Here is a 17181-nt window from a genome sequence, read left to right as displayed (position 1 = left end):
TACACAGCCATGAGGACGCAGTGGTGGTGGTAGGAGGTGTGATCACACCAGGACCATTGCTGTAACCATCTACCACATCCAGCAACCCCAGCATGGTGACTGCTCTGTCAGCCTGATTCCTGAGGGGCCTTGAGGATCACAGCCTCGCCAGGGTCCCGTGAAGGACAAAGAGATTGAATGAGACAGAAATCTAGTTTTAGGCCACTGGATTTGGAGGTCCTCACCAGAGGTCAGCCTAGACTATTCTGACCAATGCCTCTCCTTCTCTCCTTTCTTCTCTGTTTTTCTTAACCAATAATTGATAACTTCCAGGAGGCCTTACAATCTTTCTTTCTATGTCCCCATCACATACCTTTAAATCTAAATCCTGGAAGACTTAGAGAAAGAAGAAGACAGAGACAAAGAGGGAATTAGGAGAGGTCCCAATCACTGCAGATGGTGACTGCAGCCATGAAATTAAAAGACACTTACTCCTTGGAAGGAAAGTTATGACCAACCTAGATAGCATATTCAAAAGCAGAGACATTACTTTGCCAACAATGGTCCATCTAGTCAAGGCTATGGTTTTTCCAGTGGTCATGTATGGATGTGAAAGTTGGACTGTGAAGAAAGCTGAGTGCCGAAGAATTGATGCTTTTGAACTATGGTGTTGGAGAGTCCCTTGGACTGCAAGAAGATCCAACCAGTCCATTCTGAAGGAGATCAGCCCTGGGTTTTCTTTAGAAGGACTGATGCTAAAGCTGAAAATCCGGTACTTTGGCCACCTCATGTGAAGAGTTGACTCATTGGAAAAGACTCTAATGCTGGGAGGAATTGGGGGCAGGAGGAGAAGGGGATGACAGAGGATGAGATGGCTGGATGGCATCACTGACTCGATAGACGTGAGTTTGAGTGAACTCCAGGAGTTGGTGATGGACAGGGAGGCCTGGCGTGCTGTGATTCATGGGGTTGCAAAGAGTCGGACACGACTGAGCTACTGAACTGAACTGAACAAGTCCATTGACCACTCATTCACCCTAAGAGCTAGGCCTTGCCTAACTCTGCTTAACACACTGAGAAAAGAAGTTAAGAAATACAAGCCAGAGTGAAGGGAAATTTGTGCATGTGCCTTTATAACATGTCCCAGGAATGCCCTGGAATGCTGGCTAGAAAACTAATTCCTCCCCTGGAAGGGGAGCTAATGAGCTGAGCTGGTGAAGACAGAGAAGGATGATATTCCATTCCTTGCCATGCTGAAAGGTTTTATACTTTACAGGAAGTTTTGTACTATACAGTCCATGGAATTCTCCAGGTCAGAATACTGGAGTGATTAACTGTTCCCTTCTTCAGGGGATCTTCCCAACTCAGGGATCGAACCCAGGTCTCTCACATTGTAGGTGGATTCTTTACCAGCTGAGCTACCAGGGAAGCCTAAGAATACTGGAGTGGGTAGCCTATCCCTTCTCCACTGGATTTTCCCGACCCAGGATTTGAACTAGGGTCTCTTGTACTGCAGGTGGATTCTTTACCAGCTGAGCTACCAGGAAAGTCCTTATAGGAAGTTAGTAGTGTTTAAATGGATGGTTGCATGATTACAGCATTCCATGGTTACACGGCTGAGGGTGCAGCCCTAGGATTGTGTCTGATTTGAACAGTAGTTCTTGTGATTATTTTTTAGCATTTTTCCCATCCCTGGAGCTCCCAAAGGCTCCTGGCCAGGAAGGAAGGTTTTAAGGCCTTCTGGAAGTTATGAATTATTGGTTAAGAAAAATGGAGAGGAAAGGAGAGAAGGAGATGTATTGGTCAGAATAGTCTAGGCTGACCTCTGAAGAGAACCCCCAAATCCAGTGGCCTAAAACTAGATTTCTGTCTCGTTCAATCTCTTTGTTCTTCACGGGACCCTGGTGAAGCCCTTGATCGTCAAGGCCCCTCAGGAATCAGGCTGATAGAGCAGTCACCATGCTGGGGTTGCCGGATGTGGCGGATGGTTACAGCAATGGTCCTGGTGTGATCACACCTCCTACCACCACCACTGTATCCTCACAGTTGTGTAGTTCCCTCCCATGTTTGATCATCACACTAGGAGGAAGGAGTCCTGGAAGGTTTCAGTTATGTAGTCAAGGGACACTTGTCACCTCTCGCTACATGAGAGGTCATGACCAGCGTCATGACACCACCTAACCATAGAGGGCCGTGAATGGATACCTTACCAGGTGCTAAGAAAGCCAGAAATATTCAGAGGGAACCACTGACTCACACAGAGATGTCGGGGAGGGGTGTGTGGAGTAGAATTCTGTTCAGTCAGGACCTCTGGGGAATGAATTACAATGACCAAAGATATTTGAAGATCTTCCCTCATCTCTCATCCTGTACATGACAATAAATACCTATCCCAAGTCACTGGTTCTTGAAGAGATGGGAATTCTTAAAGATGGGAATACCAGACCACCTTACCTGGTTCCTGAGAAATCTGTATGCAGGTCAAGAAGCAACAGGTAGCACTGGACATGGAACAACAGACTGCTTCCAAATTGGGAAAAGAGTATGTCAAGGCTGTATATTGATTATCATCCTGTTTATTCAATTTATATGTAGAGCACATCATGCAAAATGCCGGGCTGGATGAAGCACAAGCTGGAATCAAGATTGCTGGGAAAAATATCAATAACCTCAGATACGTAGATGACACCACCCTTATGGCAGAAAGTGAAGAAGAACTCAAGAGCCTCTTGATGAAAGTGAAAGAGGAGAGTGAAAAAGTTGGCTTAAAACTCAACATTCAGAAAACTAAGATCATGGCATCTGGTCCCATCAGTTCAGTTCAGTTCAGTTCAGTGGCTCATTGGTGTCCGACTCTTTGCGACCCCATGAATCGCAGCACGCCAGGCCTCCCTGTCCATCACCAACTCCCGGAGTTCACTGAGACACACGTCCATCGAGTCAGTGATGCCATCCAGCCATCTCATCCTCTGTCATCCCCTTCTCCTCCTGCCCCCAATTCCTCCCAGCATCAGAGTCTTTTCCAATGAGCCAACTCTTCGCATGAAGTGGCCGAAGTACTGGAGTTTCAGCTTTAGCATCATTCCTTCCAAAGAACACCCAGGGCTGATCTCCTTCAGAATGGACTGGTTGGATCTCCTTGCAGTCCAAGGGACTCTCAAGAGTCTTCTCCAACACCACACTTCAAAAGCATCAATTCTTCGGTGCTCAGCTTTCTTTATAGTCCAACTCTCACATCCATACATGACCACAGGAGAAACCATAGCCTTGACTAGACGGACCATCCCTTCATGGCAAATAGATGGGGAAACAATGGAAACAGTGAGAGACTTTATTTTGGGGGGCTCCAAAATCACTGCAGATGGTGACTGCAGCCATGAAATTAAAAGACACTTGCTCCTTGGAAGAAAAGCTATGACCAACTTAGACAGCTATATTAAAAAGCAGAGACATTACTTTATAAAAAAGGTCCATCAAGTCAAAGCTATGGTTTTCCCAGTAGTCATGTATGGATGTGAGAGTTGGACTATAAAGAAAGCTGAGCACCGAAGAATTGATGATTTTTAACTATGGTGTCAGAGAAGACACTTGAGAGTCACATGGACAGCAAGGAAATCCAACCAGTCCATCCTAAAGAAAAGCAGTTCTGAATATTCATTGGAAGGACTGATGCTGAAGCTGAAACTCCATTATTTTGGCCAACTGATGTGAAGTGGACTCATTGGAAAAGACCCTGATGATGGGAAAGATTGAAGGCAGGAGGAGAAGGGGATGACAGAGGATGAGATGGTTGGATGACATTACCGACGCAATGGACATGAGTTTGAGTAGGCTCCTGGTGTTGGTGATGGACAGGGAGGCCTGGCATGCTGCAGTCCATGGGGTCGCAAAGAGTCGGAGATGACTGAGCAACTGAATTGAACTGAAGTCACTGGTTCTTCAAGATAACCTCCTGTTCCAGAGTCTTCACTTGCTCTTCATCATCCACAGCCTAAGACCCAAACTCCTTGTGTTGTGGCCAGTCTAACTGCTATCTGGGCCCACAGGAAGATTCAGACATGTCAGGTTATGCTAGGGGACAGGTGGTAGCAGAGGCCTTTGTCATCAGGGCTCTAAGAAGAGACCTTGAGGGCCCTGAGTGGATAAAAGTCACAGAGTGGAAAAAAGACAATGTCTGCCAGCTTGGTCCAATACCAACACCTAGGTATAATGCTATGCCTGCCACTGAGATGGGTTTAGGCCAGATTTCTAGGCAAGGGGTGCTGACTACAAAGATCAAAAGGGTTATTTTTAGAAAAAATATCTGGAAGTTCATTCAAGGCAGCCTTGTTTGGGATGTGGGTAGTATAAAAGGCGGGGGTAGAGATTGCCTCCCCCGCAGTGGGAAACCCAGCCAGGCATCTTTGCGCTGGTGTTGTTATCAGGGACAATGGCAGGGCAGGCCTGGGCCCAGATGAACAAACTCGGTGCAGCGTGGTTTTGGCAGATATGAGTGGGAGATGGAACTGGCCATTTTGATAGCAAGTGAAGCAACCAACCCTTGACTATGGTAGTGAATGTCAGAGGTAATGGCTACACACACATGCCCAGGAGAAGATGGATCAGATGAAGAAGAAAATGGGTGTTCTACAAGTCAGCCAGAGAAGTGGGTTGCAGGTGTACAGAGGGCCCACTCAGAGAGCATCCAGAAGTAATTTATTCATCTGTTCAACAGTTAACTAGACACCTACTATTTAGGGAGTAAACAAAATGAGCAGAGTTCGTTTATGGTTACCAGAGGGAAGGAACTGGGGGAAGGGAGAGTTAGGGAGTCTGGGATGGACATGCACACATCATTATATTTTAAATGGATAGCCACCAAGATTCTGCCATATAGCACAGGGAACTCTGCTCAATATGTGGCAGCTTGGATGGGAGGGAAGTTTGGGGGAGAATGAATACATGTGTATGTATGACTGAGTCCCTTTGCTATCCACCTGAAACTATCACAATATTGTTAATCAGCTAGACTCCAATGTAAAATAAAAGGTTTTAAAAATAATGAACAGAGTTCCTGACATCATGGAGTTTACATTCCAGTGGGAGATACAGGCAAAAAAAAAAAAAAAAATCCCCAGTTTATCAAATACATGAATAAACTTGTGTGTGCCTGTGTGTGCATGCTAAGTTGCTTCAGCCATGTCTGACTCTTTGCAACCCTGTGGACTGTTAGCCCATCAGGCTCTTTGGTCCATGGGATTCTCCAGGCAGGAATACGGGAGTGGGATGCTGTGCTCTCCTCTGGGGGATCTTCCCCACCCAGGGATCAAACTTGCATCTCTTATGTTTCCTGCATTGGCAGGCGGTTCTTTACCACTAATGCCACCTGGGAAGCCCTTAAATATTTGTTATATAATATAATAGAATTTCAATAGTGTATATATATACTATTTTACTGTTTACTATATGCTTTTAGATAGTGTATTAGGTAAGAAACTTTATATTTCTTCAATTGTGAATCAGTAAAATTACGTTACTATAATCCTCATTTTTACTCCTAGGCTTTTGTAGCTGGGAGATCTTCAAGGTCATCTGTAGTACTGTTACAGCTCTCAGAGACTCCGCAGGCCTTGACTGTGAAGGATGACAAGTCCTCAGCTGACAGAGATGGGGAAGCAGGCTGGGTCGGAGCGGGTCTAGGCCAGGGGACTAATGCTGTCATCACCAAGGAAGGGACACAGATGCTACCACTGCAATGGCTAAAGGGACATTTGAAATCTTGTCCTAGTCCAGGTGAGCGTTGGTGTCCAAAAGTCTCTGCAGGTGGACCACCCCAGGAAGCTCTGGTCACAGGTGCTGTCAGTGATGGTGAAAGGTCTTGGTTCTGTGAGCGTCCATTCTGGAAGAAGCAGGATGGTGCTGACGGCAGGCACCCATAGAAGCGTCCAGTAACCTGGGGTGTAGGCAAGGGCTGGGAAGGTTGACAGTGACCCATGATTCAATGAATATTTATTAAGTTCCTATCGTGTGACAGGCTGTGTGCTACGTGTTAGGAATACAGTGATAAAGTCTCAAAGACCCTTCCCTAATGGAGCTTATATTCTGCTAGGTCTTGGCCTAGAGAGCTGTAGATCTATTCCTAGCTGAGATCTATATTATAAATTATGAACCGAGTCTAATGGTAGAGACTGGCCAGATATCTGGGTGGCAGTGGCAGTTTTATGGCTCTACATGAGATACTGAGAATTCCGGCCAGATCAAAGAATTGAGGCAGGAGGTGAGGATGGAGTCCTAACACCATCAGGATCAGCCTCCATTAACTCAGAGCAAAGGGGTCTAGTCTGCAGAGAGTCTGGAAGGCAAGCCATCCATGACTGACCAGGGCTGGGGACAGCCACTCTCCTCCCAGCATCCCTGAACATTAGTGCAGTTCAGTCACCGTGCCCTGCAGCCAGCAGCCAGTGACGAGGAGTCACATACACTCAGCCCTTTTTGCTTTGGTTTTTTCTCTGATTCTCATTACCAGCCCCTTCTCCCCTCCGATTTGTCATAGGAAAGTCCCTCAGTCTTGGTGATGGGATTGTGCTTCTTCTTTTTGACTCTTGGGTCCCTGTTGGGTTTAGCTTATACTCATTCTCAGACTCTTTAAGCTTTTGACTGTTTGGGGTGGAGTTCCTATCCTGAATATTCTTGATGCCAGGCTTTCATGGCTGCTCACCTGGCCTGCATCCTGGTCAAACCCGCACCAGAACCTTTAGGAGAGCCCTGATCATTTTGCCATGAACCCACGGTTCCAGGGGCAAGTCTGTTGCTATAGCAATATGGATGTCACTCTGCTTTGGGACTCTGAGGACCTCGCGAGAGGAACACCAACCTCCCAAGGGAGATAACCAACCCTGTGGGCCAATTACCAGAGGAGAGGGCAAAATGCCTCCCTCACTTAGTCCTGGCAGGCCCTGTGGCCAGCAGTCCCTCCTCCTCCCCAGAGCAGCTTCTGTTCCTGCCCCTAGGGAGATCTGGAAGGAATCCAGAGAATTGCCAGGTTTCATTATGCAGCTTTGAACCTGCATGTTGATTCTCTAGAGAGGCCAGAAGGATGACATTTCTCTTTTCTTACCTAACTCAGGATAGAAAGATGATAGTCTCACCCGCACACCTGGTAATCCCTCTAAGAAGGTTACACAGGTTTTTGCCCTCAGAGTCTTGGAGATCAAAATCCATCAAGGCTTTCATTTCTGTTTTCCTTGGTCAGGGTCCAAAGTGCAGCCTTCACCTCTATGCCTAAATGGTCATTTGATCCCCTTCCACCATCATTCTCATGAAGCTTTGTACATCCTTCTGTCCCAGCCTTGCACTCATCTCCTTCTCATTCTCCTCCATCTTGGCCTCTTGAATCCTTTCTCCATAACTAGCAAATTGCCCTACCTGCACAATTTCTTTTATAGCACTCCCTTACCTCCTGCCTCCTCTCTTGCTGAAGCTGTCTTCATCCCTGAGAGTCCTCTCATGTGATTACTATTTTCTTCCATAGTTTATTACAAATAATACAAACTCAACTAATTGGCTTAATGAAGTAGGGTTCATCTTTCTTCACATAATCAGAAATGTGGATATAGATCACTACTTGTATTAGTTTGGTGGCTGGTCAAAACCCAGACTCACAGCTCTGTGATCATCTTTGCCTTTTCTTCATAGTTGTAATCTCTTTGTCACAACATGGCTGCTGCAGTCCAGCTATCACATCTGAATTCCAGGCAGAGCTAAGGATTGGTGCCTGCATCAGGAAAGCAAAAACATTCTCAGATTGCCTAGTGAAATTAAGTTTAGGTCTCGTTGGCTAGAAGCGTGCCACATGGCCACCTTTTGATGCAAGGGAATCTAGGAAGGAAATCTATACTTGCTGGCATATTGCAGCCTGGAACAAAATCAGGATTTTCTTAGTAAGGGAGAAGAGGGATAAAGATATCAAGCAGTGCCTGCTGCAGTCCCTAACTCCCCAACATTATATTTCCACTATCTTGTTAAAACCCTGCTTCTTTGCACTCATGCCATTTAGATCTCCTACTTTTCCCCCTGTTGTTGCAGTCATCTACTTGGGCAGGGGTTCCTCTCATTCATTCTCTACGTTGGCAATGAGTAAAAAGCCCACCACTCCATGGGACAAGCTAGTTCTTTGTCCCCTTCTCCCAAGACTTAGATCAGTCTGCATGACAGCTATGTTCAGGTGAGTGGTCTGTCCATCACCATGGCCACTCAGATGATCTTCTTCATCTTCAATGATTTCCTCTCTATTTTGGCCAGCCACTCACTCCCACGTACAGTCCCTGGATATTATCATTACCTGTAATATTACTCCTCCAAAATTATCAACCTGAGTACTCTTTGCTTTACTGTAACCTCCCCTGCTTCCTGCTGTTTATTCTACTGTTCTCCCACCAGCCCTTCTTTAATGTTATTGATACTGTCTGTCCTCTGCTATCTTCCAATTCATCAACATTCCCCTTTCTTAACTTCCCTTATGATGGGAGTTCATGAGCAGTATTTCTAGACTCCCTTCTCTGCCCTACACTTCTCTATTTCCATCTCTACCCCGCTAGACTTCCTAGTCCCTCTGTTGCCTCCACTTGTCTACACTTCTGAACCCAATTGTCTGTTTCTTTGTGCCTACATCCAAGCATCTGAGTATTACCCAATGAGGCAGATTGATTCCACTATAAGTTCAAGGTCATTAACTTTGAACAGGTCCTCACACTACACAAAAACTTACTACGGTCCTATCTCTCATTTTCCCATTTCCACAGGGGCTGTCTCAAGCCTTTCTCTTTTCCTGAAGCCTCCAACCTGCCTTCTTTTCTTCCCTGACCTCCTTGTACTAAATTACTGGGAAAGTAGGATCTCCCATAGAAACTTTCTTAATCTCCTGAGTATTTCTGCAGCTGTCCTGTGGGTCTCCTGGTCTAATAACAGAGCTATTTTACCTCCCATCTAAGGAGAATCCCCTTTTGCCTTCCAGGAAGCTTATACTTTCTACTATTTCTTTTTCCTTCCTGTATATTCCTTTTTCTCTTGCCTGAATCTTTCCTGCTTTATTTATATGTCTTCTCATTTAAAAACAAAATAACAATCATAATCCACTTTCCGCTCCTACTTGATCTCTCTTCTCACCTTCAGAGGTCGAATTCTGTCAAGAATTTTCTGTCTCCATTTCTGTTATCGCCCAACCTCAATCCATACTATTCTATCTTCCAGACCTACCATGTACTTTTGCTGGAATTGTGAACTATTACTTTCATACCTAAAACAGTATTTCATATTTCTCTTACTTGACCATTCCCTAATTTGGGGGAATACTGTCTTGTACTGACTTACATGATTCAACTTTCTACTAACTTTCTTTCCATCTCTGCAGCTGTTCCTTTTCTGTGTCCTTTGCAAAATCATCTCTCTCTTCTTGCCAGTACATTATGGAGATCCTCTAGACTTGTTTCAATAATCTCTCCTCCTCCATTTTATACTTTGCCTCTCAGCATGCATGCATATCAAGTTTATAACTTTAGTCCAGAATTTTCTGTGCTCCTGATCTATATCAAATTTTCAACTTAATATTTTTCACATAAGATATGCATCTATTTAGGTCGCCTGTAATAATTATCTATTGGTGAGTAACAAATTACCCCCAAACCCCAAACCACACACATTTATTATCTCATAGTTTCTGTGGGTCAGGAATCTGGGTGTGGAGGAGTATGCTCCTCTAGCTCAGGCTCTCAGGAGGCTGAAATCAAGGCATTGGCCAGGGATGCAGTCAGCCCAGGAGGACAGAGGAAGACCTACTTCTAAGCCCACTCATGTAGCAGTTGGTAGGTCTCAGATCCACACTAGTTGTCGCTCACAGACATCAGTTCCTTACCCTGGTGCCTCTTCATAAAGCTGCTTATAGCATGGCAGCTGGCTTTCCCCAGAGTGAGAATTCAGAGAGAGGAGAGGGAGGGGAAGATAGTGGTCTCTTTGTAATTTACTCTCAGAAGTGACATTCCATCACTTTTGCCTTATTCTATTCATTAGAAGTAAAGCAGTAGGTCCAGTCACCCACAAGAGAAAGGGGTTGCATAAGGATGTGAATACCAAGAGTCAGGTATTAATATTATGTGGCATGTCACATGACCTCCTATTCATCATCCTATTGCTGTACCTACAGCCCTACACCCAGCACCAGCAATGGGGCTCTACTCCTAGTTTCTCTTTTTCAGTGACTGTTGCCTCCATCAAGCCTGTTCAGCAACCCAAAAACCCAGGGATCATTCTGGATTGTCTCTTCAATCTCAGCCTCCCATATTTGATCATAACTAAGTTCTGCTCAGCTTTTTCTCACATATCACTCAAGTCTACTCGCTTATCTCTACCCCTTCAGCCTGACAGAAGCAAACACCTGCTTGGGCTTGCAGTTTATCTTACTGACTGGTCTTCTCCCCCATCCACTCAGCCCACTTCCCTTCCAATATACATTCTATGTTGCAGACAAAGTAATCTCTTCACCATGGAAATCTGATTGGGACACTCTTCTGCTTAAAACCACTAAATAGCTTCCCATTTCCTATTGGAGCACTTTAGAATTGATGAGCAAATTGTCTGAGCACCCAAGAATTGATACTTCTGCGCTGTGGTGTTGGAGAAGACTCTTGCGGGTCCCTTGGACTGCAAGGAGATCCAACCAGTCAATCCTAAAGGAAATCGGTCCTGAATATTCATTGGAAGGACTGATGCTGAAGCTGAAACTCCAGTACTTTGGCCACCTGATGAGAAGAACTGACTCACTGGAAAAGACCCTGATGCTGGGAAAGATTGAAGGCAGGAGGAGAAAGGGACGACAGAGAATGAGATGGTTGGATGGCATCACCAACTTGATGGACATGAGTTTGAGCAAGCTCCAGAAGTTGGTGATGGACAGGGAAGCCTGGCATGCTGCAGTCCATGGGATTGCAAAGAGTTGGACATGATTGAGCAACTGAACTGAACTGAACTTCCTATTGGAGAAAGACAGGACAGCTCAATAACCTATACTGTTCTTTGTGGTCCTTTCCACCTCCCAACCTCACCTCACACCAGCTCCCCTCTCTTGCCCCTGTCCAAGCATACTGGCTTTCTTTCAGCCCTGCTAGCCACAGGGCCTTTGCACATGCTGTTCCTCTTTAAAACATTCTTCCATCTTTTTGGTCAGTTAACTCCTATTCTGAGCAAGCTCCAGGAGATGGTGAAGGACAGGGAAGCCTGGCGTACTGCAGTCCATGGTGTTGCAAAGAGTCAGACATGACTGAGCGACTGCACAACTCCTATTCGGTTTTTAGATCTCAACCTAAGGATTGTTTCCATGGGAAATCCCCCTTCCAGAACCTCAGAACTCATGTCCTTCTCCGTGAAGCTGTTGTCACAACTGCAATTTTATACTAGTTTGCATGGTTCGTTGTCTCTTCTGTAAGTGCCATATACTCAGTCATATCATTGTTGTAACCACAACATTTAGAGTATCTGGTGCATAATAGATACTCAATAAATATATGTTAAGCAAATTGAATTTCTTGAGCATAACTCTTCCCTGGTGGCTCAGACAGTAAAGAATCTGCCTGCAATGCAGGAGACCTGGGTCTGATCCCTGGGTCACAAAGATCCCCTGGAGAAGGGAATGACACCCCACTTCAGTATTCTTACCTGGAGAATCCCATGGACAGAGGAGCCTGGCAGGCTACAGTCCATGGGGTCACAAAGAGTCAGACAGAGTGACTGACAGAGTGACACAGACTGAGTGACTAACACACTTCCCAAATAGATGAAGCCAAAGATCTACTGGCTTGATCTGGTGGGTATCACTGAGCTAGTATATGAGTTAATTCTACCTGCTTATTCAGGATTCTCAAGTGCTCTAGGCTTTAAATCCAGATCTGAGAAGGTCTCTGTACAGATTTAGGGATGAACTGGCCCAGACCACTTATCTCAGCAGCTAAGCATACGTCACTGACCTTTGAAGACAATTAGAGACAAATAATCACAGGCTATCTGGTCATACCTTCTTGCCTGCTGGACCTGGCTGAATATGGTTTGTTCTAAATGGGCCACTGGGGTTTGTTGTTTCTTTCTTTCATTATTAGGTGGGAGCAGCTAAGAGTCCACTGTGGCATATATTACTATTTCCATTACTCCTCTCCCTGGAAATGCCATAGCATACTGGCAATGGAAGATACTGGCTTTGCTCATCTATCCTGTCCATAGTTCCTTGTAAGAATGAGGAACTCAGGCTCTTCCAGGACTCTGCTGATCTCTCTGTGGTGTGGATATGAAAATGCTGTTTATTTTTCCTCTCTCTACCTATTGGTTTACCCCAGAGTGAATCAGAATGCCCCAAGGCTCCATCTCTGGGGCATTGATAAGCTTCAAGTACACGAGGCAGTGGAGTTGAAAATGACTTCTTTGTCAGACTGGTTTAAGCAGTTCCATACTCACTGTGTCCCCTTGCAATGCTCCCACTGCTCAGGAATGGAATCCTCCACTTTAAAGAAGAGGAAATAAAAGCCCCCCTGGACGATGCCTCAACTGACTTCCCAGACTTAACCCATGTCAGCCCTGACCCCTTCAGCATATTGTGAAAACAACTTGATTTTCAGATTAAGTTGAATCTTTAAAGTAGCAGGAATTCAGCAAAGAGGTTTTTTGTTTTGTTTTGTTTTTGTTTTTTTAAAGCAAGGACTGGCATGGTGAAATGAGGATTTTTGAAAAATTAAACAGATAACCTCTTGTGTTGGGTTTCAAAAAGAGAATCGGGGCAAGGACCCAAATTGGGTTATAAGGAAAATCCAAAGCAAGAAATGTTCAGGGCTTAGACTAAAGCTGTAGCTGAGGGATTATTGAGAATTGGATGAATCTGAGAAGTTTGGGCAAGAAAGAAGCAATAGGCCTTTAAGAGTGGGTAGAGCTATGCAGTGATTCTACATGGAAATGTTGGGAGATGTTTGCTGTCTATCTGAAGAAGCACTCAAGTGCTCCTTGTCTCCCACAATTATCACAACCACTTTCTGTTTACCTGGACCAACAACTCCTGACTCCTCCAGGCTCCTTTGCTGATTTGACTCCATCTTCATTTGCAACATTCTCTTTCTAAGACGTGCTTTTTGTTTTCAGTTTGCAATTCCACACTCCACAACTATAGCCGAGAGCTGCTCTCCCTTCTGTCCTGACCCCTGTAACCTCAGTCACCTGGTCCTGTCCTGCAAAGAAGAAACTGGGGCCAGCTAGGGATGCAGTGATGAACATCTTGAATTGAGGTGGACGAGTCCTTTTTGAGTGTCAGTAAAAAAGAGGCTGGAGGGGCTATGAAAAGCATAGACTGGAACAGAAAAGGAGGGTGGAGACTAGCAGGTAAGGAACAGAGAGGGGGAAGAGCTAGGAGGAGGACCAAGTTTAAGCACACTTGGCAGGCAGAAGGAGTGGCCTGGGCCATTGACTTTATCTGATCTCTTGTGGCCCCTTCTAGATTAGTCAAGCCCTGGTTTTCCTATTTGAAAACTAAGCAGAAACTCTGTTTCTTCCATCTTCTTGCTGACATTTTTTGGCTGATTGATAGCAACTCTGCCAGAGGGTGAGCAGAAGATATGATGGAAGATAAAAATCAAATTGCTAAATTTTATGATTTGTTAACAGCTTTGGAAAAAGGCACAGTGGTGAGAATGTTGGGCAATGGTTTAGCAATATTAATTAAAAAATGCTATTATATAAAGGATTCATGTAATTGATTTGTGCACTGCTATTCCCCAAATGCTACTGAGATCAAAGAGTTGGCAGCATTTATGTTTTATTCCTTAGAATTTAAACTTTAGATTTAACAAACAGTAGATACCAAACAGTCTTTGATATGTCTAGTAGGTGGGGGAAAAGAGTTTCTTCTTATATGAAATTTGATCCATTTAATTTAGTTTATCATTTCAATCTGTCAAGATATTTTGTGTAATATTCAGATTCTGCCTTCCATGTTATCTGTATGACTGTAGCAGGTATATAAGGAAGTACAAGAGGATGTCCCTGGAACTGGGAAAAGAATTCTCTGAGAACTGAAATACTTCATCATAGAATAAATATAGGTTTGTAAGATTCACTTTCATCAGATGTAAAACATCCTAACAGATGAGTTATAGTCTGTAAGTAATAGATGATGAAGGCTGGATCTCTGACTAATTAACACCAAGAAAGCAGTAACCAAAGAATCACATAACTGAAAATGAACTTCTCTTTCTGTATATGTCTCTCTCAACAGAAATGGCTGAAGCCAGCCCTCGTTAGCAGATGTCCCCATATAATAAGGAACTCATTCTCTTGAGCTACAGGAGCCAGGTGGGTGAGCCACTCTCTGAGGGGAGCTGCTCAATTGGGGCTATAACAACAGGCTACACTCAAAAGGGCAGGTCTGCCTCCACACCAATAGATTAGTGTCACTTGAGAATGTGGACCCAGTTCAGGCAGGTTTTTCTAGAGTCCAGAAGTGACTATGCAAGTCCAACATAAAACAAACAAACCTAAAAAAAAAAAAAAATTGCGGATGCCCAGAAATCTCTGCTATAGAGTAAATAATACAAGCATTGGAGAGGACAGCGTGTTAGTCACTTCGTTTTGTCTGAATCTTTGTGACCCCATGGACTGTGCTTGCCAGGCTTCTCTCTCTATGAAATTCTCTAGGCAAGAATACCAGAGTGGGTAGTCATTTCCTACTCCAGAGGATCTTCCTGACCCAGAGATGGAACCCAGGTCTCCCGCATTGCAGGCAGATTCTTTACCCCCTGAGCCACCAGGGAAGCCCCATACAAGCATTGGTCAGTAACATTTCTCCAAAGGCACCCCTGGGCTGAGGTGTGGCACGTGTCCCATTCCTGTCACAAGGTCGGTGAGTTCTACCATGGGGCACTCTGTGAACATTCCCCAGAGAGTATTCAATTCTCCTTGCTTTAATTTTATGCTTACTAAAACAACCTTCTGCTTGCTAATTTGTTTTTACAACAAACTTGAAAACTAGCTGGAGGTGATCTGAATAAGGCGCTATCCCTATTTCAGTCCCCGGAAAGGGCTATTCCAGTGTGTCAATAATTAGCATTCTGATTTTCTTTTTTTTAATTTTTCTTTGTTTTATTTCTTGACCACATGTGGAATCAGTTCCCTGACCAGGAATTGAACCCATGCCCCATGCATTGGAAGTGTGGAGTCTTAACCACCGGACCACCAGGGAAGTCCCTAGCATTCTGATTTTCTACTGAACTTTTTCTTGAGTTTGTGTAGCATTTGTCTGCTGTAACAGCTCTGGGTAAAGGAATAAAATAGGATTCTGGTGCCGAAAAGCTGGGTATGTGATCCTGCCCTGTGCACCATGGTCCCTCTGTAGAAATCAACTAGCTGTCCTTTTTGTAAATGTGGCAGACACCAATTTGCTGGTGAGTGAGGTTAAATCTTCAGCCTTGTCATTGGTTCAGCTTTGTAATTCAAAACTCAACCTATCTCATCCCTTGATTTTCAGTCCCCAGAGTTTTCTTTCCAGGTCCTTCCCTCTGTGACACTTCTGTCTCTTGAGCTACTAAGTGCTCTTTGGGTATCCACTGTCTTCCCAAGTTGTCTTTACGTTTCTTCTTTACTTTCTGACCTTTTTCATCTTTAATTCCTTCCATTATTTTTTGCTCTTTTAACCTGGAAACTCTCCTGCTTTCTCAGTGATTTAACTAAGATCCCACACGTTACAGGTTCATGAGGACTGAAACATTCCCTTTAGAGTTGGGCTGACGGATATGGTAGCCAGTAGGCATATGTGCCTGCCAAACACATGAAATGTGGCTGGTCTGAAATGAAAAAGACTGCAAAATATCTCATTCAGTTCAGTCTCTCAGTCATGTCTGACTTTGCAACCCAATGGACTGCAGCATGCCAGGCTTCCCTGTCCATCACCAACGCCCGGAGCTTATTCAAACTCATGTCCATTGAGTTGGTGATGCCATCCAACCATCTCATTCTCTGTCATCCCCTTCTCCTCCTACCTTCGATCTTTGCCAGCATCAGGGTCTTTTCCAATGAATCAGTTCTTTGCATCACGTGGCCAAAGTACTGGAGTTTCAGCTTCAGCATCAGTCCTTCCAATGAATATTCAGGACCGATTTCCTTTAGGACTTACTGGTTGGATCTCCTTGCAAGGAGATCCAACCAAGGGACTCTCAAGAGTCTTCTCCAGCACCACAGTTCAAAGACTGGCCACATGTTGAAATGCAATATTTTGCTTATATTGGGTTAAACAAAAGTATTACTAAAATTAATTTATCTATTTTTACAATTTTAATGTGGCTGCCAGAAAATGTAAAAGTATATATTTAGAATAGCAATATAATTCTATTGTCAATACTGCTTTAGGAAGTCTTTATGTCTGTATTCTTTACATTTCTCTGAACAGCCTAAAGACCATATTAAAAACTTCATTTGGTTGGAATGTCCCCAGATGAATCCCTCATTTCTCTTATCCTCTATTTTGATTCCTTCTCAAATCATTCTTATTTTCCTTTTTCTTATTTTTAAGAGCCTAAAAGAAAGGGGGAATTTTTATTTTTTTGATTCAGAACCAGGCATGAGATAAATACATTTAAATGTAATGGGGATGTAAGAAAAACTGAAAATAAGCAAGACTGCCTCTAGACAATCTGTTAACACAACACAGTAATACATACACCTGGGCAAGCCTCAGTCCCATGGGGAAAACCAGCAACTTTAATTACTTCACCTACAGGCACTACACTGAGAATTGTTCCTTTCCACTTGAGTGGAAGCATGCACTATGCCAGAGTGAGCTGTCGGGAGTTTTGCTTCTCTTCTACAAGGTCTGTCTTCCGAGGTTCACTTTTATAAGTGTTACATAAATGGTAATTAATACGGTAGCACACTGACAATAAATGGAGAGTCAGAGGGATCCAGGTTTGACCCCAGCTCTGCCACTTGCTAACTCAATGGCCTCATACCAGTTAACTTCACCTCCGGAGCCTCAAGTGCTAATTTGTAAAATAAGGATAAGGGGACCATTGTTTCTGGAGGGCCAGCACCTTGCTTCTGCTCCTAGCCATTCTCTACTCTCATTTTCTGAAATCTGCTTGGCGAATATGATCATGTCTCTCTCTCCCAAGAAATGTTATTCCTCCCCTCAAGCCTCATGAAAAGAGT

This window comes from Bos mutus, chromosome 1 (genome assembly GCF_027580195.1).
Source record: "Bos mutus isolate GX-2022 chromosome 1, NWIPB_WYAK_1.1, whole genome shotgun sequence".
NCBI lineage: Eukaryota > Metazoa > Chordata > Mammalia > Artiodactyla > Bovidae > Bos > Bos mutus.
Note: the sequence above shows the minus strand (reverse complement) of the source record.